This window comes from Crinia signifera, chromosome 11, assembly GCF_055691185.1.
Source record: "Crinia signifera chromosome 11, ASM5569118v1, whole genome shotgun sequence".
NCBI lineage: Eukaryota > Metazoa > Chordata > Amphibia > Anura > Myobatrachidae > Crinia > Crinia signifera.
Genome location: NC_139227.1, coordinates 41,166,114 through 41,187,185, shown reverse-complemented (window position 1 = coordinate 41,187,185; position 21,072 = coordinate 41,166,114). Strand labels below are relative to the sequence as shown.

At 46.2% G+C, this 21,072-nt stretch overlaps 1 long non-coding RNA gene across 1 annotated transcript in view; it reads left to right on the top strand.

Annotated features, from left to right (window-relative positions):
* LOC146045783 (uncharacterized) overlaps positions 1 to 21,072 on the top strand; it is a 246,726-nt gene that overhangs the window by 190,876 nt on the left and 34,778 nt on the right. Inside the window, exon 3 of the long non-coding RNA XR_014465599.1 lies at positions 17,515 to 17,628. This is a non-coding gene — a long non-coding RNA (uncharacterized LOC146045783). The remainder of the gene's footprint in view (positions 1 to 17,514; positions 17,629 to 21,072) is intronic.

Sequence of the window (21,072 nt, the reverse complement as noted above, 5' to 3'; positions counted from 1 at the left end):
GCATTGGACACGCTATAAAGCGTTCAAGTAGCCACAGCCTCTACTTCTCGTCTCCTCCTTTACTGACACAGAGAAAATATTATGCAGGGACTCGTTTGTAGTGAATCCGTGTGATTCATTGCCCAATTTTAAACTGCCAAGCTGCTAAATTGCATCAGGTCTGCCAAAATTCATTCCACGACTACGAAGAGATATGAAAAATTAAATGTCATCTCGGTACAGTAGAAAACTTTTACCTTTCAGAAAACAGAATATCTTAGATTCAGTAATGATGGATGGTTGCCCACGGCTATACTTAACCTACTTAGTAATGTCATGTAGTGAAAAGCATGTTTACCTAAAAAAATGGCAGACGACATAAACTGTATCAAAGTCTGACATCAATGCATTTTTTCCTCCAGATAAAGTGACTTTTTATGTTGATTTGTGGATATAAAATAATTTTTCTTCATCAACGTGTGCGAGCCGGCACATTATGTTGGGAGGTGGAGGAAGAAGGACCGTGACGAGCACTTAACTCCTCTGTTTTCTTTAAGAATAGTTTTTCTTTTTTTTGTTACCTAACGAGAAAGAGAGGAAAACAAGGACCGATGCTGAATACTGTAGAGCTTTAGTCTCGGAGATACATGAGCGATGAAAGTGTCGATATTGTAGGAGGATTGTGGAAGCCGCTGTTAGAACCACCTTCCGATACATTCTACCAGACTTCAGAGTTTCAACCTGCTCCAGTAATTTTTCTCTGGAGCTTTTCGTGTCTGTGACAGCTTCATTTGTTTAACACACAGCTACGGGCACTCTTAGTTCTAGATTATGATATTGCTCTTCCGTGCATTTATTTTAGTGCGGCTAAGAGAGGAAATTTGGGAATAGCTGAGCTACGCTTCTGTCTCTGAAATGTCTGGTCACTAAGGGGTTGATCCAGGCTCTTATTGCTCATCCCATCTTTGATAACACTAGCCGGTAGAGAGAGAGAAGAGCACAGCAAGCTCACACTCGGCCTTAGAACCCTCAGAGTTGATTATTATGAATACCATTTGTATTAATCATTACGATAAATGACTGGTTTGCCCATCTGAATGCCTCATTTAGAGAAACTCCTATCCTGTGTCATCGTTATAAATTACAGTCAACGATTTGTTTTCCCTCTACACCCAAGGTCGCCTCATTCTATGTTTTTTTTTTCTTTCTTTAAGTCCAGTAGATATTGTTACGGTTAACACAATTGTGTTTGAAGAGAAGGCTTGCACTCAATACCTACAGTACATGTCCAGTGACTGCACACAGTGTTATTCCCCTCCTTTGTATCAGGTGAAAGACACATCTCTGTTTGATTAAATTATGCACCCTTGCAAAACTACAATCAGGCTTTATTAAAAAATGAGAATAAATCTGTGCCAGGGCTAAGACGTGGAGAAATGTGTCACTCGCTGCAGTCTCTCATTTGCATCATTGATTTTGCAGGGAAGGGCGTTAAAAACAATCTTTATTACATGGATTTTAAAGGGATAACACGACGCAGTGTCACATAAGATTCATGATCCGCCGGATGTCACATTTGATGTATTTTTATGGTGCTGATTCCAGGGGAGTATGTAATAAAGCCTTAGTTGGGGTAGTTTGGGATGAGAGCTCAACGGTAGACAATGGGCATTTTTAAAAAAATCTATACGTATTGAATTCCCTATGTAAACAAAATTATTATTTTAATAATTTACCAGCAAAACAATAAACAACGCTGCACAGTTATGTAAAACAGGTGCGTTGGAAAAATATACAATAATCGATAGTGATCGAGCAGATTCTAACATCTTTTTGTTTGGAAATTGACAGCTACTGTATATATACAGTGGTGTAGCTAGGTTCCACGGTGCCCAAAGCAAGGGCATGTTTCGCGCCCCCCACCCCCGATTTGTAGTAGGTGGGACCCTTGCATGGCAAAAAGGGGGTGTGTCCTAACATACCACACACCGTAATGCCCGTTGCACATTTGTCACATAAGTGCCACTTACCTACATGCTCATTGCTAGGAACTTTATGCTCTATGCCAGGGGCTTCATGCTCGTTGCCAAGGGGGACTGTCCTTGCTCGTTGCCAAGGGGGACTGTCCTTGCTCGTTGCTAAAAGGACTGACCTTGCTCGTTGCCATAGCCCGCCCAGCTCCCCGCTGTGCCCGCCTGAGCCAGAGCTCAAGTCTCCCGCTGGACCGCTAACCAATAGGCGCTCGCAGTCCAGCAGCCAATGCTGCTTCAGATTGGCTGCTGGACCGCAAGCGCCTATTGGCGAGCGGTCCAGCGAGTAACTTTAATTATAGAAGTTACAAGTAGGGGTGTAAAAATATCCAAGTGATAACAGTAGAAGAACTTAAAATAAAATGAAAAGCTAAAAAAACACTGATTTCTTTTACAGACCGTGTTTTGTCACAGATAGCGGTGCACACATTACAAAAAATGGCAGAAATAACTTTACCTCAGAATCCCGATAATTGACTGCTCTATGAACACTGCGGGCCAGCAGGGCGGGGGAGCCGGTGGCAGAGCTTCAGGTGCCAAGTGACATGTCGCCACCCGGAGCTTGTGCTCCGCCGGCTCCACTGTAGCTATGCCTCTGTATATATATATATCCTCTCTGATCTGCCCTACCCTAACCTGCATACCACTACAAGGACCCACACTTCTGGGGGTTTAGCCTTACCTAATTTTACATCATAATATTTTGCATCGCATCTACTGGAGGTTGAGGAATGAAAGATTAACCTTTATAATTGGTTGCCAGGCTTGTTTTTTGGATATATCTCTAGGGTGGTCATGTTGCTAATTCAGATTTGTCTTTTATTTCCCAAGCTTTGTGTATTTGCCACCTGTGTTAGTAGACTACTAGGCTTTCCTGCTTCAAACTTAGACCCTGATGCTCCTTTGTGTAGGATGGGCAAGTTGAGAGCGTTATGGAGCCCGCAGATGGGGTTGGCCTTGAAACGATATGGAATGGTGTCCAAAGGTCAGCTCTATGAAGACGGCACTTGGAAGTCATTTTCACATCTAATTACAGCATTTGCACTGTCTAGGGGTCACGTTAATTGCTATTTGCAGCTGCGGAACACCCTATTAGCCCAGTTCTCTGAAGGCACGCCTGCTTTGTTAAAGTCTACCATAAAGACATTTCTATTTACCCTGGGCCCTAAGCGACTGATTTTTCTCCTATACTGTTATTCCCTCAACTCTGACCCACTGACTAACATGGATCGTGGAAGATAGTCCATTTAAGTGGTACCACCTGGGATTTAGCACAAGATAGTCCTGAGAGGTCACAATGTTTCCAGCGGATACAATGAATGCTCCAATGTTTATGTGACTAATGTATAAACTCTGCTGTGTTCTTGCTCATTTATTCATTCTATTCTGTATTTCCACTGTGGCTTGCAACAAGTTTTTATGTTTAGCGTGTTGTTTTTTTTCTAATGTGTTTTTGTTGCTAAAACACAATATACATACCTTTATTTAAAAAGGGAAAGCAACTATCTGATACTTTGCTATTGGTCATATAGTGCTTGCCTACTCTCAGGGAGAAGCCCAGCTATAGAGGGCCTGGGGCTGGCACTTTGTCATAAAGCACCGCCTCCACTTTGGCATAATCCTTCTTATGGTGGGTCTAAGAATATGAGTCAGGGCCAAGATAACGTGTTTTTTTGTGGAAATGTATCATAATGATCCACCCCTGTTCTTCCCTGTATTACTCTCCCCGTGCTGCGCATTTCACTAGAAGTGGACAAGATGCAGAAGATCCACCTTCTCTTGCAGGGATCCAGGACACTGTCTAAAAACAATCACGAGTCTATCAGACATATTTGGGAGAGTAGAACCTTTTTTCCCCAGGTACAAAGTTTCCAATCCAGATGCAGCGGAGATACTCTAATAACAATACTGTAATTTTTTTTTATATTTTTTTAAATCACTCGGTAATTAAAATTGTATTCCGTGTACATTTATTTTTTTATTTCGGTACGGTATCAAAAGCCACTGAATTTCATTCCACTTGTATTGACCCTGATTCCTTTACAAGTAATAGGCCCCACTTGACTAAAGCAGGCCACAAAGGCTTCTGGGAAACAGTCCTATGTTCAATTGATCAGTGAAGGTTACATAGTGTTATAACCAATTTATAACCATGGATTGTGCATATTTGATGAGCACTTAACATTTTAATTTAATATACAAGTAGAGCATGTAGTTCTTTTGTGTGTTTCCCATCTTGCCCATGAATGATTAAACACAAGATATAGTACTCCTATTTCAATCTTTGTTCCAAACGGCCATCTCCACAATTTCTAAAGTGTGCTTACCATTGAATTCTGAGCAATGACTGGCTACTTTAGCAATTAAAATCCAGGGCAAAGACACAGCAGCATCGTTTGGCTGAGAGACTTCGCCATTCATCATTTCAGCTGCCATAAAATAGCACTAGATGGAATCTTTGATTTTAGCTTTAGAGGAACATAAATCAAAATCTAAAGCATTGCTGTCAGGAGCGTCACCAGAATTATCCATTTGAGAGAGGGTTAGAGTGCAGGGCAGTCTCTCATTGTTCATACTGAGCTCAACTCTCCATGCATGGAGAAAGGCCCCTTCTTTAACATTCGCTGTTGTGTAAGTACTGTATTTTAAGTGATCCATACCAAGACTCTCAAACAAGAGGATCATAACTTTGAAGTAATTATATGCTTGATATATCTGAATGCAAAATCGATGCGCAGCCCTTTGCTGTGAGTAACACTCTCTTCCGTCCTGTTGGTTTACGTTCAATGGCTTTTATACAGAGTGCGTCAAACTGTAAATACAGTAGAACTCGATTGGTTTTCTATCCTGTCCGTTTCGTCAAGCACAGAGTAAGTGGACATTGTCTTGTTTCAACAGGATGGGCATCAGTTCATGTGGAATTAAGACCGGCAGCGTATATTCACTACATAGTGAGTGGCATGCATGCGAGAGGATGTGGCCGAAGGGGAGAGAAATCGTTCGGTTTTTTTTTTCTCTGTTGCCTAGTGATTGTGCCACCCAGTCTGTCTGATCCTCCTCTTTAGTATGTAAGTTCTCACGAGCAGGACCTTTTGTTCCCTCATGTGCCCTTCCTTCTCTTAAATAAACCATCTCCATTCTTCCTTTGATGGCTTCTAATCCCTCAGTTTTAGGCCACCCTAATACTTATTTCAGTGTTTTATATACCTTGTTCTTTTCCTATACTGTAAAGCTTCATGCACACCAAACGATGGGCTCTACTGCCAATATCATTAATGATATCGGCGGTGAGCCCAGGCAAACGATATTCAGAGGACACACAATATTGTTAACATCTCATCAACATATCATTCCGTGACGTCACCCAACCCCCTCTGCTAACATGCCTCGTTGATGATGATATAGTCAGAGGGCGGAGGGTGCAGAGAGCCAATAACGACCCGTGGGAGCGCGTATCATTAAAAATATTGAACACACACAGTAAACTATTTAAAAAAAAAGATATCGCACAGAAGGGCCTAAATGAGCTATGCTGTATTTTTTTTAATCATCTAGTGTGTATGAGGTTTTAAGTCACTCTTTTCTTGTTTTGTTTATTTGTTTATGAACTCTGTTATTGGGCGCTGCAGATCCCTTGTGGCGCCATATAAATAAAGGATAATAGTGACCTAGGTGTAGGGTATCTGTTTGCATCATGGAATTTCATGTCATTATACAGTCATTATTGTCTGCACTATTTATATTATCTATCTGCTAGTAATTAGCCAGCGTTAAGATGCACTATGTGTATTAATTATATGGTATACTCATTTATATATGTTTGTTGAGTGCCAACATTGCTAAGAGTGATCATCAAAATATCTTCTTAAAATGTCAGCATCGCTCACAGCGACTGTTCTTTTAGTATAAATAAAGACATACGTGGCCAAGTCAATTCATTGAAGTCTAGTTAAATATTGGGCCTAAAAAAAAGAACAGTCGCTGTGAGCGGCGCTGCCATGTTTAACTGATATTTTGAGGATTTCTCACGTTGGCACTCAACGAGTTAATAAAAATGTTTGCTTGCCAAATTTCATGCCTATTTTGCCAAATTCCCTTAGCACTCAAAGGGTTGAGACTTAGTTATTAGTGTTATTCCAGGCCGTTGTAGTCTAGTTATTGGTTGGATTAGCCAGTCCATTGATCACATAATCAGTGTGTAAGGTGACGACAGTATAGCTTTATAGTTTAGTGTGTGTGTTTTTTACAGTTGTGTGTTGAAAATACCGTAGAGCGTAGTTCCAGTTATTGATACATGAATGGTAGGAGGAACTAAACATTATACCTATAAACACATAATGACAGAGCCCAACACCCTCCAAAGTGATTGTAATACGTTTCCACTCTTGCAATCTCTTTGTGTATTGTCTAGAACATTTCTGCGCATATGCAAACACTGACTGTGAACGGTCGCGGCAAGTTACTCAGTCGCCGGGCCGTTTACAGCGGGGAGGGATGGACGGGTGCGGCGTTGGGCCATGGGTACGCTGAGCGTTTTATGGGTGTTTCCATGAAAATGCAGATTATTCCCATGGGTGCGCGGGCAGGCTGATGCCTGGCGTTGGTTGCTGACGTCAGCCGCCCGCCCTGTCTTCACCCCAGCGCCTGCACATATGGTCGGCGACCATCGAATGATTTCTCCTTTAGCAGAGGCATACAAGGGGGTGTGTCTTCATTACACATCCCCTTGCATGGTTGTGAGGGGAAATGGTGGTGGGTGTGGGGGGGGGTATTCAGTGGGGTGGCCTCTCTGTCTTTTCTGGCTTTCTGGTATTCACTATGGTATACTAAAATACTTTGCACTTTTGAGTAATTCTTTAGTTACTTGCCTTGCAGTCTCTGTGCTTACAATGACCCCCACGTTCCTATGCTGGCTTATTCAGTGGCCACTACCACACTATGTACATTGTCCCTGTTGTATAACCATCTCTACTTACTCCTCCTGGCTACTAGAAACTTCTTAACTAGGCCTTCAGGCGTCTCCGAAGTCTGGTTTGTGTCACAACACACCGCGGCGCCAGGCCCGGCTCCGCCTACTCACCTCGCCGTGTCCTCCGGTCCTGGCGCCGCGATGGTGCAAGGCTGCGAGCGGCAGGCAGGGATGTGGGTTCTGCGGCATCGGGGCCGCCGGCGGGTCCAGCAGCGGCAGGGACGCTGGCTCCCGGCGGTGGGCGCCGCCATCTTGGGTCAGTCACATGACCAGTCTGACCGGGGGCGGTACTTGTAACCTCTGCCTCTGGGAGGGCCAGACCTTCAGTGCTGGGCTGGGTATAAATCCCAGAAGGCACCTTGCTTCAGTGCTGGAACAACTCCAAGCTGACAGCAGCCTCCAGTGTCCTCTCATGGTACTGCGCTCCCTGTTCTCCTCTGGATCCAGCTTTCTCATCCCAAGTGTCTGCTCCAGTCCTGTCCTGTGTCTCCAGTCCCTGTCCATCTCTGCTCCGTACCTCTCCGGTCAAGTCGTCACTTCCAGTTTAGCCAAGTCGGCATCTTTGAGTTTCAGTTGTCATTTCGGACCAAGTCGGCAGTTTTCAGTTAGCCAAGTCGGCCATTTACGTTATAGTTATTTCTTCGAGTCAAGTGGATCCTTTCAGTTTCAGTGATAACACCGGTCAGGTTGTCATTTCCCTCCGTCAGCACTTCTGGTTTTTGTCCTCCATATCCTGATTATCCGCTACACTCATTCCGGTCTCCCTGAACCTCCTGCCTCATCCTGGTACACCTAAGTTGCAGCGGCACATTCCAAAGTCCGCTCCATCCGGGCTCCCGTGGGTGCTCCGAGTGAGGGGCCGCGACCTGCTGTCCAGACGCAGCGAAAACCAAATCCCCTTGCGGGGGTCCCTGGAGAAGACCGCTGGGCAGTTAGACTCCGCGCCCTCACTTCGGAGTCTCCGCTAAAACCCACCGCCCTAGATATATGCAGAGACCCTATATTCAGCCTGCCAAGTTCCTGGGGCCTCCAGCCCAGTCTCCCCCAGAGCAAAACCCTGAGGTGGGTCCTCAAATCCCGCCAGTCGTGACAGTTTGTTCCAGCCACATGGATTCCGCCTCAGGACCCGGGATCGGGGCCGAACTACTCCAACAAATTGCGGCCCGTCTGGAAAGCCTGGAGAATTCGCAGAGGCAGCTTGCCCAGGGCTTGCAAGATATAGCCCACCGCCAGGATCTCCTGCAAACCTCTCTCCCAAAGGTGCCTTCACCCTCCCGGTCTCCTTCTGAACCAGTCCGTTCTTCGCCCAGCCTCACCGTTACTCCTGGTCAACTCCATTTGTCGCCTCCCAGCAAGTTCGACGGCACCCCCAAACAATGTCGCGGATTCCTGAACCAATGCGACGTTCACTTCACATTGCAGCCCGGTCTGTTTTCTGCCGATAAAACCCGAGTGGCCTACATCGTTTCGTTACTTTCCGGAGCAGCATTGGATTGGGTCTCTCCATTGTGGGAGAGGGACGACCCACTTCTCTCCAATTATCGTGAGTTTATTATTCAGTTCCGTCGAATCTTCGACGAGCCAGGCCGTTCCACCTCTTCAGCGATGGAGATTCTGCGTGTTCGACAGGGGAACCGTACTGTGGCCCAGTATGTGGTACACTTCCAGACTCTGGCATCGGAAGTAAGTTGGAATAACGAGGCGTTATTCTCCGCTTTCTGGAGCGGTTTGTCCGACCGGATCAAGGACGATTTAGCCACTCGGGAACTCCCAGAGACCTTGGATGAATTGATCTCCCTCTGTAACAAAGTGGATCTGCGGTATCGGGAGAGACAGGCGGAGAAGTCCAGGGGGGAACGTGCCCGTACTCTTCCGATCTCTCGTCCTCCTCCTGTATCCCCTCTACCTCCCGAGGAGCCTATGCAGGTGAATCGGGCCCATCTATCGATAGAGGAGAGACAGCGTCGCCGACGAGAGAATCTCTGCCTATATTGTGGCGAGCCAGGCCACCTGATTGCTCAATGTACCAAGCGTCCGGGAAACCCTCGGTCCTAATGGGTTCCGGAGAGGCCCGATTAGGACAGGTCAAAACCTCTCCGACTTGTCTCGAATCCCTGATTCCCGTACAAATCTCTCTTCCAGGGAGTATAACCACGACAGCCTTACTGGATTCCGGGGCAGCAGCAAATTTCATTTCTTTAGAATTCGTCCAGCACCACCAGATCCCGTCACAAGAATTGGAGACCCCTATACGGCTGACGGCTGTGGATGGTAGTCCCATTCCCCATGGTCTGATCACCAGGTTAACTATCCCCTTAGATCTTGGAGTAGGTGCCCTTCATCGGGAGCAGATCGAGTTCTTGATCATTCCTCGGGCCTCTTTCCCGCTGGTGTTAGGTCTTCCCTGGTTGAGGAAACATAGCCCCCATATCGACTGGGAATCTATGCGAATACTCTCATGGGGTCCTCACTGTTCCGAATCCTGTCTAACCCGAGTAGTTCCTATGCGCAGTTCCGAGACTAAATCGCTGATGGTCATTCCTGCTCTATACCAAGCATTCTCTGATGTCTTCAATAAAAAGGCCGCTGATGCCTTACCCCCTCATCGAAGCTGGGATTGCCCCATTGACTTGGTACCAGGGTCCACTCCTCCTCGGGGTCGCATTTATCCATTGTCCTTATCCGAGACCAAGGCAATGTCCGATTATATCACGGAAAACTTACAGAAGGGGTTTATCCGGCCTTCCAGCTCTCCAGCAGGGGCAGGTTTCTTTTTCGTAAAGAAAAAGGACGGGTCTCTCCGTCCCTGCATCGATTACCGAGGCCTCAATGAAGTTACTATAAAGAACAGATACCCCTTGCCACTCATTCCTGAACTATTTGATCGAATTAAAGGGGCCACCATCTTTTCCAAGTTAGACCTCCGTGGTGCTTACAACTTAATCCGAATCCGGGACGGGGACGAGTGGAAAACCGCTTTTAACACCAGGGACGGCCACTACGAGTATTTAGTGATGCCTTTTGGCCTTTGTAATGCCCCAGCTGTTTTCCAAGACTTTGTGAATGAGATTTTTCGTGATTTGTTGTACAGTTTTGTAGTTGTCTACCTGGATGACATTTTGATTTTTTCTCGTGATCTGAATTCCCATCGTGACCAAGTCAGAGAAGTATTACGCCGACTCCGGCAGAACCACCTGTACTGTAAACTGGAAAAATGCCTCTTTGAAAAACCAGCTGTTCCCTTCCTAGGATATATAGTCTCGGGCCAAGGTCTACAGATGGATCCAGAGAAGGTGGCCGCCATCTTAGACTGGTCTCAACCCACGACGCTTCGAGCCATCCAACGATTCCTGGGTTTTGCGAACTATTATCGCAAATTCATCCAGGGGTTCTCTTCAATTGTGGCTCCAATCACGGCCTTAACTAGAAAGGGAGCTAACCCTGCCCGCTGGTCCCCAAGTGCCAGTGAAGCCTTCCTTAAACTAAAGCAAGCCTTCATCTCCGCACCCGTGCTCCGACAGCCGGACATTAAGCGCCCCTTTATTGTCGAGGTAGATGCTTCCTCTGAGGCCGTAGGGGCAGTTCTCTCCCAATATGGGGAGGATGGGAAACTTCATCCCTGCAGTTTCTTCTCTCGGAAATTTTCTCAAGCAGAGCGTAACTACCCCATCGGGGAGCAGGAACTTCTCGCCATAAAACTAGCCTTAGAGGAATGGAGATATTTGCTAGAGGGGGCACAACATCCATTCACAGTCTATACAGACCACAAGAACCTGCTTTACCTGCAGTCTGCTCAATGCCTCAATCCTCGTCTGGCTCGCTGGGCCCTCTTCTTTACCCGCTTCCAATTCAAATTATCCTTCCGCCCGGGATCCAAGAACACTAAGGCGGACGCCCTATCCCGGTCCTTCTCTCCATCCGAGGAAGAAGTTCCGTCTCCACCCGTACTAGATTCCATGGTTTTTGCAGCTACACAACTTCCAATTCCTCCGACCGGCAAGACTTTCGTACCCTCCGAGTTAAGACAGAAACTGCTGCATTGGGCCCACCAGTCTGGTTCGTGGGTCATACAGGGTCACAGAAGACTTTAGAATTCCTGCAACGTTCCTACTGGTGGCCCACCATACGGAAAGATGTTCTGTCCTATGTTCTGTCCTGTCCAACATGCGCCCGGCATAAGACCCCCCGACAAGCTCCTGCAGGGAAATTACGTCCCCTATCCATTCCGATTCGTCCTTGGTCACATCTCGCGATGGATTTCATCACAGATCTTCCCTCCTCTGGCGGATACAACACCATTTGGGTAGTAATTGACCGCTTTTCCAAAATGGCCCATTTCGTGCCCCTCAAGGGTCTTCCCAGTGCGCCTACCCTGGCTCATCTGTTCATTTCTCATATCTTCCGGCTCCACGGTCTCCCTGTGGAGATCATTTCGGACCGCGGGGTACAATTCGTGGCTAGATTCTGGAGAGCCTTAAGTTCAGCTTTCCATATTCAGCTCAAGTTTTCAACAGCCTACCACCCTCAAACCAATGGACAGACAGAGAGGGTCAATCAGGACCTAGAGACCTTTCTTCGGCTGTACTTATCCTTGTCACAAGATAATTGGGCGGAACTTCTGCCCTGGGCAGAATTTGCCCACAATAACGCCTATCATAGCTCCAGTCAGTCTACCCCTTTTTCAATAGTTTTCGGGAGACATTCCCTGAGTACCAGACTTCTCTCCGTTACCGACCAGTGAAGTACCAGCAGTCAACACCTCCCTGCGCTTCTTCTCTACCATCTGGAGGAACGTCCACTCTGCCCTTCGTAGAGCCTCTATTAGGTATAAAAAGTTCGCTGACCGTCGGCGCATGGCCGCTCCAGCATACCATGTTGGGGATCGGGTTTGGCTTTCCACCAGAAATCTACGCCTCAAAGTCCCCACTATGAAAATGGCCCCTCGATTCATAGGTCCATACCCTATTATACGAGTAATCAACCCGGTGGCAGTCCGGCTAAAGCTCCCTTCCTCCCTTAAGGTCTCTGACACGTTTCACGTCTCCTTGCTCAAACCTTTGACCTTGAATCGTTTCCGAAGGAATCCTCCTAGGCCCACACCCCTGAGGACCGAGAAGGGGGTGGAATTTGAGATTAAAAGGATTCTGGATGCTCGCCAGGTTAGGAGCAAGCTCCAATTCTTGGTTGATTGGAAGGGCTATGGCCCAGAGGAGAGATCCTGGATACCGGCAGAAGATGTCCATGCACCAACACTGGTAAGGAGTTTCTTCCTCCGAAACCCGGCGAAGTGTCCTGTGGCCACTCCTAAAAGGGGGGGTACTGTCACAACACACCGCGGCGCCAGGCCCGGCTCCGCCTACTCACCTCGCCGTGTCCTCCGGTCCTGGCGCCGCGATGGTGCAAGGCTGCGAGCGGCAGGCAGGGATGTGGGTTCTGCGGCATCGGGGCCGCCGGCGGGTCCAGCAGCGGCAGGGACGCTGGCTCCCGGCGGTGGGCGCCGCCATCTTGGGTCAGTCACATGACCAGTCTGACCGGGGGCAGTACTTGTAACCTCTGCCTCTGGGAGGGCCGGACCTTCAGTGCTGGGCTGGGTATAAATCCCAGGAGGCACCTTGCTTCAGTGCTGGAACAACTCCAAGCTGACAGCAGCCTCCAGTGTCCTCTCATGGTACTGCGCTCCCTGTTCTCCTCTGGATCCAGCTTTCTCATCCCAAGTGTCTGCTCCAGTCCTGTCCTGTGTCTCCAGTCCCTGTCCATCTCTGCTCCGTACCTCTCCGGTCAAGTCGTCACTTCCAGTTTAGCCAAGTCGGCATCTTTGAGTTTCAGTTGTCATTTCGGACCAAGTCGGCAGTTTTCAGTTAGCCAAGTCGGCCATTTACGTTATAGTTATTTCTTCGAGTCAAGTGGATCCTTTCAGTTTCAGTGATAACACCGGTCAGGTTGTCATTTCCCTCCGTCAGCACTTCTGGTTTTTGTCCTCCATATCCTGATTATCCGCTACACTCATTCCGGTCTCCCTGAACCTCCTGCCTCATCCTGGTACACCTAAGTTGCAGCGGCACATTCCAAAGTCCGCTCCATCCGGGCTCCCATGGGTGCTCCGAGTGAGGGGCCGCGACCTGCTGTCCAGACGCAGCGAAAACCAAATCCCCTTGCGGGGGTCCCTGGAGAAGACCGCTGGGCAGTTAGACTCCGCGCCCTCACTTCGGAGTCTCCGCTAAAACCCACCGCCCTAGATATATGCAGAGACCCTATATTCAGCCTGCCAAGTTCCTGGGGCCTCCAGCCCAGTCTCCCCCAGAGCAAAACCCTGAGGTGGGTCCTCAAATCCCGCCAGTCGTGACAGTTTGTGGTTTCTCCTATTAGCTCCTGATAGGAGAAACCACAAACCAGATTAGAGTGGTCTTTTATATCTGATTTTTTTACACTGTATTTTGGGGAAAAAATTTTTTTTCCTTTTCCCTGTTTTAATGTTTTGAAAAATTTGTTACCTCGACAATATTATACTATTTTGGATTTTTATTGTCATACATGTCTCCATCATACTGTACTTACATTAATGGAGAGCCTCTGATGAGGGGAAGGCACGTAAGCTAAGGAGAGTAAACGTTTTATATCTATATTTACATTTACTTTCAATTGGTATAAGTTGATAAGGTGTTTGTTTACCTAACGGTCACATCATCCACTGGGAGGGTGTCAGCGCACAAAGTCACTTATCACTATTTTTCAAAAACATTTTCTTCTTCTGCTGGAAAGTTAGATTTGTTAGCGGGATCCTCAAACCCATCCATGACTTAAAAATCTGTATTTTCCTTAACTTACAGGTCATTAATTACACTTGATTCTCCTATGACAGTGCGTCCATGTAGGTCTCTTCTTTGGTGATGTGCATCTCCGCCACACATCTCACCCGAAACACTGGCAATGGGTCAGCATAGGCATAATGCTGTCTCCTTTCTTAACGTTCAGAGTCATTCACTCTTCTCTTTTGCTTGAGTCAACTCCATCCATTTCTCCACCTCATCTCTGTCATTTATCACTCCCCTAGTCCAGTGCCAGATTAAGCATTTGAGGGGCCCTGGGCACTGTAGACAGGGTGGCCCCCTCGCACTTGTCATTACTGGCCGCAACCTTAATGGGAGAATATTATACTGTCAAAACACAGAGTAAGGGCAGTATAAACTTGGACAATGGGTAACTGCAGGGAATATATATATATATATATATATATATATATATACTGAAATATATATGCCTCTGATTAAAAACCTTCCCATGACTAGGCTGCTGCTGCTGTCCTCCATGGGCCTGAGAGGCATGTAATGAGCTCCACCAATCAGAGCTCAGCACAAACCTCTCAGCCTCTGCCCTCTTGTGCAAAGTGTCATGGGACTTAGTCAACTCCCAGTAATGCACTGCACACTTGTGCAGTCATTGTGCCTTGACACCCGATGCTCAGCACCATTAATCATTGTCACATTGGCAGATAGGTGAAGCTGCAGCACTACCCCACTCACATGCACAAAACCTTTAGCTAAAACAAAAATACATTTAAAAAAAATAACTACATGCCAGCTAGAGGGGGGGCCCACGGGTACTGCCCCCCTTTGCCCCCCCTTTAGTCCGGCCCTGCCCTAGCCCAGTCTCCCTGTTCCTTCACAACTTTCCTGTTAGGCTCTCTATCTTTTTGCCACTGATCTACACAATAAATCATAGGGTGTCCAACATCCCCTATTTTCAATGTTGCCTCATAACTTCCCATGCTTCCTTCTATCTCACATTGACACCCACAAACAGAACCAGGTTCACACAACTACACTTAAATATTTTTGACCTGTTTATAGCTAATCTACAGTATGTAACCTGATGCAGAAGTATATTTCTACTTTTCTCAGTCCCCTGCTATGGTCTCTTTATAATTCTTACCTCTTGTATGCAGATGATACCCAAGTCTCCTAATCATATCTTGATGTCTTTCTCCATCTTTTATCCAGTGTGTCTCGTTTCCTCTTAATCTTCTTGGATTGGAAGATCCAATGATAATTTCAAGCCATCCCAAAAGCCCTTGTACACACGGGGGAGATATATTGCTCAGATATATATTGCTAGCAATATATTGCTCTGTGTCTCCTGTTCATCAGCGACCAGAGATGGTCGCTGATGGAAAAGAAACTGCCGGGGGGAGCCCGGCAGTGGAAATCAGCTTGTCGCAGGAGCATGTTCCTGCGACCAGTGATCACTACAGGGGTAAAAACGTGAGCACGCACCCGGCGATATATCGCCAGTGCACACTCCCATCGCGGGCAATATGGTCGCTTAGCGACCATATTTCCCGCGATATTACCCAAAATCGCTCCCGTGTGTACGCACCTAAACACTGCTCCTATTATTCCCTACCCCAGTTACCACTCCTCCTAGTCTTACAAGTAGCATCACACACTCCCATGTTCCCCACATCTGCTGTCTTTGTTTCATCTTCAATACCACCCTCTACTTTGCTCCATACATCCAACTTCCCAACATTCCTAGAAGAGGTCTGTAGACTTTTCAATATTCGTATTAGTTGCTTTGAGTACTGCAACCTCCTGCTATCTGGTGTTACGCTTCCTATATATACCCACATAATGTGTCTGCTGCCACTCTTTTGCACCACTCCGCAGATTCCTAAATTGGCTTTCCATTATCTCATGAATCCAATTCAAACTACTAACTCTAACCTTTAAAGGCCACGCCAACATATGTAACATCTCAACTTTGGGCCTGTGTTCAGTCTCCATGGGGGAGGGGTGATATTATTTGCCATGTGGTGGTTTGGGCCAGTCTCCATGGGGGTGTTATATGACATGTGGTGGTTTGGGCCTGTGCTCAGTCTCCATTGGGGGAGGGGTGTATTGTGTGACATATTGTTGTTTGGGCCTGTGCTTAGTCTCCATTGGGGGAGGGGGATGTGACATGTGGTAGTTTGTCACAATAATTTATAGGTCTGGGGGCCACTAGACTGCCAAGCATGTTGAAACCAATGGCTTGCATACAGGTGTAGTGATGTATAAGTCCCGCCTATTTTGGTGTTGGCCCCACCCACATTTGATTTGGCGATGCTCACGCAAGGCCACTTCTAGAAATTTTTCCAGTTTCAATTTTAGTTCCCAATCCGCCCCTGTGCAGGTCAGACCCCCTCCCGGGCGGCTTAAGGGTAGAAGTTGCATAGTGTATGGGGCCTTTATTGTCTCAGCATTTCCCTTTTCTGTTATCAACTCTCAAGAATCCTCTGTCTCCTTTGTCTCAAGTCTGCGCTAGCTTTGTTCACATCGGGGGCTTTTCAGGTGCAGTTGCGGACAGTCTGCTGCCGCGGGGGGTGGCAATGGCTTCCGTTTGTGAAGTCTAAGGGCCTTATTCTAGTTCACTCTTTAGGACACTCTAAGTGTTCCAACTGTCCAGCACTGGGGAGTTTTGCAGCAGTTTACAAATACACAATGAGGATGATTGCAGACTGTTTCATGCTTATAATGTATGCTTTCCAGAATATGGGGCCAATGCTAATGACTGCAGGGAGCATTGCATATATGGGAATAAATGCATATATTCGCTGTATGCAGAGCTATATGCCTGTATCTGTATGCATGGTTCCACTGTCTCTGCTCAGTGTGTACTGTACTTGTACCACCCACATCTCTGATGTCAAAGTTCCATCTGAAATTGGGCATCCACAAATGCAAAACCACCAAGATACTGACTTTCTAAAATTCAAATTGAAGGGCACTCGAATGTGGAACAATATAGGCAGGGAGCTCTTTAATGTGGTATAATATGAAATAGGGACACCTTATGCCATAATGTGAGCTGGGGATACTGTAATGGCAGCCCCACAATGGGACATCATGTAAATTAGAGGTCTCTCAATGATCCTACAAGGGTCCCACCAGTATGTTGCTATGTGGCCCACAAACGTCCGATCATTCCCCTGGATGTGGAGGTTTTATGGCCATTATTCAGATCTGATCGCAGTAAAAAATTGTTCTCAAAATGGGCTGCATAATGGCTGCATTATTTTTACACTGCAATTTAGATTTCAGTCTCAACACACCCCACCCAAATGTAACTCTCTCTGCACATGTTACATCTTCTCCACCTGCAGTGCACATGGTTTTGCCCATTTTGAGAACAAATTTGTACTGCAATCAGATCTGAATAAGGGCCTATATGCAATTTAATTTTATATGAAAAATGCTACTTTTATTAGGCACTGTCAAAACAACATTCTTTCTTGCGTATGTGACATCCCGGAACATTATTATGTTGTTATTGTGTGCATTTACTGTCGGCACGTTGAAGCATGCTATCATTAGGTGTAAATATACACACTTAAACTCCTACGGTTCTTGTGATGCCTCAACATATAGATAATTCCGCTTGTTATCCTCCAGTTCCCTTCTCTTCACACGGTACATTTACAAAATGTGTCAATTCCAAATTAGGCAGCAACGTGTCTCCCCGTTATTTCTAACGATATTTTTGTTTTATTTTTTCGTTTAGAAATTAGAATTCCGAGCTGAAATAAACGGATTGCTGTAAGATTAGAAGAAAGCAGGCACATTATGGGGAACGATTACAGATAACAGTTCTTCTGTACCTGTCTGGCGTATACAGGTAGGGAACGTAACATCGGACTGAAGCCGAGCAGTACCTTCTGTTTCTGAGATTTTCTCTATTCCATCGTTGTTTTCTATAGTCATGTTTCCTATTGAGTCCTGAATGTGCGTGCCCAGTTGGATTAATTAATGCCTACTGGTCATTGACCCTTAGGTGTGAGTATAGACAGCTCCGGCCACAAGACTGATGGCCCTTTCAGAGACGTTGTACAGTGTACTGTGGGTGGTACATTGCTCAGGTCCCCAGTGGCAGAACAGGGATAACACAAGCTTCGTCTTAAATGCTATTTACATAGAGCATATGATTATATAGCTAATGATGCATCGGTTTATAGTTTTATGTACAGCTATTCTGAGGATTTGATGAGTAATGTTGTCGGGGGCATCAAACATTGGTGACAAGGAGTGAAGATACGGCAATCACTGTCGATATCATTTTCATGTGTGTATTTTGAGACCTTATACTAAATAGTGGGGGTAATTTACTAAGATGTGTATTCTACTTCACATGTGATGTTGCTTTGGGCAACCAATAAGATCCTGTCTACTATCTTCTAGAGGGTGCTAAATAAATAAGTAGTAGATTCTGATTGGTTGCCCACAGCAACATCACATGTGAAGTAGAATACTTAGTAAATTTCCCCCAGTATGTTTTCTACATACAAAGAGTTAACATCTCCCAGCAGGTGTGTGAGAGAGGCTGTGCGATGTGCATTATGCTCTACAGAAATGACTTAGGCCGGACACCATTGCATTGTGCGGGATCCATGTGTCGACCAGGAAAACATTGGTTTGATCTGTACCTGGCCTTAGCTTGTACAGATAACATGCTTAAGCAATACTACAGCTCACATGTGCTATCAGATGCTAGTTGGCGGCCCCTAAAGACTTGCATGGGTATTACTGGGTTGTTCCTAAACTATGAATATAAGTAGCCTCAGCCGCCACATAGTGCAACAGCGCTCCTCTTCTGTACACTCCATCCAGGATATATATATATATATGTATAATGGTTGTAGAGTACAGATATACAGTATACACTGAAGGTATACTGTACTTGCCTACTGTCCCTGATCATGCGGGAGGCTCCTGAATCTCATGTGGCACTTCCACATGCCCCCCTATTGGCCGCCCATTTCCGAGAGCAGTGGGCCGTGTTGATGGGAGATGCCACGATTTGCGCTTAATTGTTGTTTTCACCCGGTGACGGTGGTCCTGACAATGTGTAATGTGGTAAAGGGCCACAATAGTGTTATTGCCCCATAATGACCTCTGCATTGATCACTTTGTCACATCACCTCCCCGCAGAGCCGGAACCGGATGCTCCTTCGAATAATTAAGCAAGAATGACTTAAGGGAACATGATTTCTAATTACTGAAGGTTTTTCTTTTTAATAACAATTAACCCTGGATAACTGTTTGTGTGATAGGAAAGAAGGTTATACTATGCCAGTAATGGAGAACCTTGGCACTCCAGATGTTGTTGAACTACACATCCCAGCATGTCCTGCAACTGTTTTGCTATTTGGCTATCCTAGGATGCAGGGCCACCAACAGGGGGGTGCTGTGGGTACAGCTGTCCTGGGCCTCGGCCTCTGGAAGGGCCCTGGCAGCTCTTTTTGGCCACCGCAACTCCCCCCCCCCCCCCCGACTGCCTCCACTGTGCTGCCTGCTTTTTCAATGCAGGACGCCGACAGCCAATTAAAATGCTGCACTGGGCTTTTGAGCCAATCAGAGCTTGTGTACCGTTAGCCAATCAGCCAGTACAACACAAGCTCTGATTGGCTCGCCAGGCGGTGCTGGATTTTAGTTGGCTGCCGGCATCCTGCATTGAAGAAACCTGTGCTTTCGGACCTGTGGCAGGAGTCGGGCAGTAAGTGAAAGGAGGGGGAGGGATGTGGGGTTGCCCATACTAGAAATCAGTCCCGGCCCCCAAAATTCCTAGTGGCAGCCCTGCTGGGATGTGTAGTTCAACAATGACCCATACCCCTTAAATCTAACCCACCTGCCCCTCAGCTTAAACCTAAGACCCCCCACCAGTGCCTTAACCTAACCCCCCCCCCTTCCCCAACCACACTCTACCCATCCTGCATACTTACCGATGTGCCAGCTGTCGGTATTCCAGCATCGGCATCCTGACCGTTGGGATGCTGGCCGCATCCCATGTCAAAAACAGAAGCTATAATTTGACATTTTGTTGCAAGATACTAATGTTAAACAAAATAAAAAAATATCTATGTTCTCCGGAGCAGGCTGCATGGTATAAATGACGTTCCTCCATAACGTATGCAATAATAAAAAACATTTTCTGGGTAATGATGTTGCGGTTATTGACAAAGTCTCCTAGCGACGCAGTTCCTAAATGCAGAGCAGTTTGTAAGGATTTTAATATCATATTTTCAGTTATTACTATAAGCTACTAATTAGGTCATAAATTACATTGTTAATATTCACTCTCTACAAATAAGTGTTTGTGGTGGAAATTGTGTCTTGTTACGATAGCAGAGGGACCTATTCACCAGCAATGTCAGGGACCTTATTCATAAATGGAAGTCTCCAGTTTTCTAACTTTCCCTACAATATAAATATTACAACCTAAAGATTGTGACACATTGGAAATATACGGTCTCATTTAAATGCACGCTGCCTATAGGACAATGCGGAACACACTTTGTTCCGTCCTTTGTGGCCTTTAAGGAAAACATTTATTCCTGTACATTGGTTTTGCTTTCTTTTTTCTTTTAGTGTGTGTGTGTATATATATATATATATGTATATATGTATGTGTGTATATATATATATATATATATATATATATATATATATGACATTCGCATCTGTTATTGTTTCAGAATAAGCTAAAAGGTGATTGCTAGTAGTGTTATAATTTCATACATAACACTTTTTGGAGGTGTACATCAAATATGGTGCCCCCTCCCAAGTCTATGGCTTCTCCTTTAGAATGTAAAATCTCACGAGCAGGGCCCTCATTCCTCATGTGCTTTTCCTTCTCTTACTACAGTACTTTGATGGCAACAAATCCTGCAGTTTTCTGCCCCCCCCGGATATTTATGTCCATGTCCTCTGCTGATGCAGTTATGGTTATGTGCCCTGTACTTGTCCTCTGCTGATGCAGTTATGGTTATGTGCCCTGTACTTGTCCTCTGCTGATGCAGTTATGGTTATGTGCCCTGTACTTGTCCTCTGTTGTATTCAGCTGTCACTGTCTCCTGTGTTATATACTCTGTAATAGGGCACTGCAGATGGATTCAGTATTAAATCCCGGCGGTCGGGATCCCGGCGTTCAGAATCCCTACGCTGGAATCCCGACGCCCCCCCCCCTTGTGGGCCCGGTGCCTCGCTACACTCGGCACACTAATTTATTCTCCCTCCGGGGGTGTCGTGGACACCCCCGGAGGGAGAAAGTGTCGGGATTTCGGCG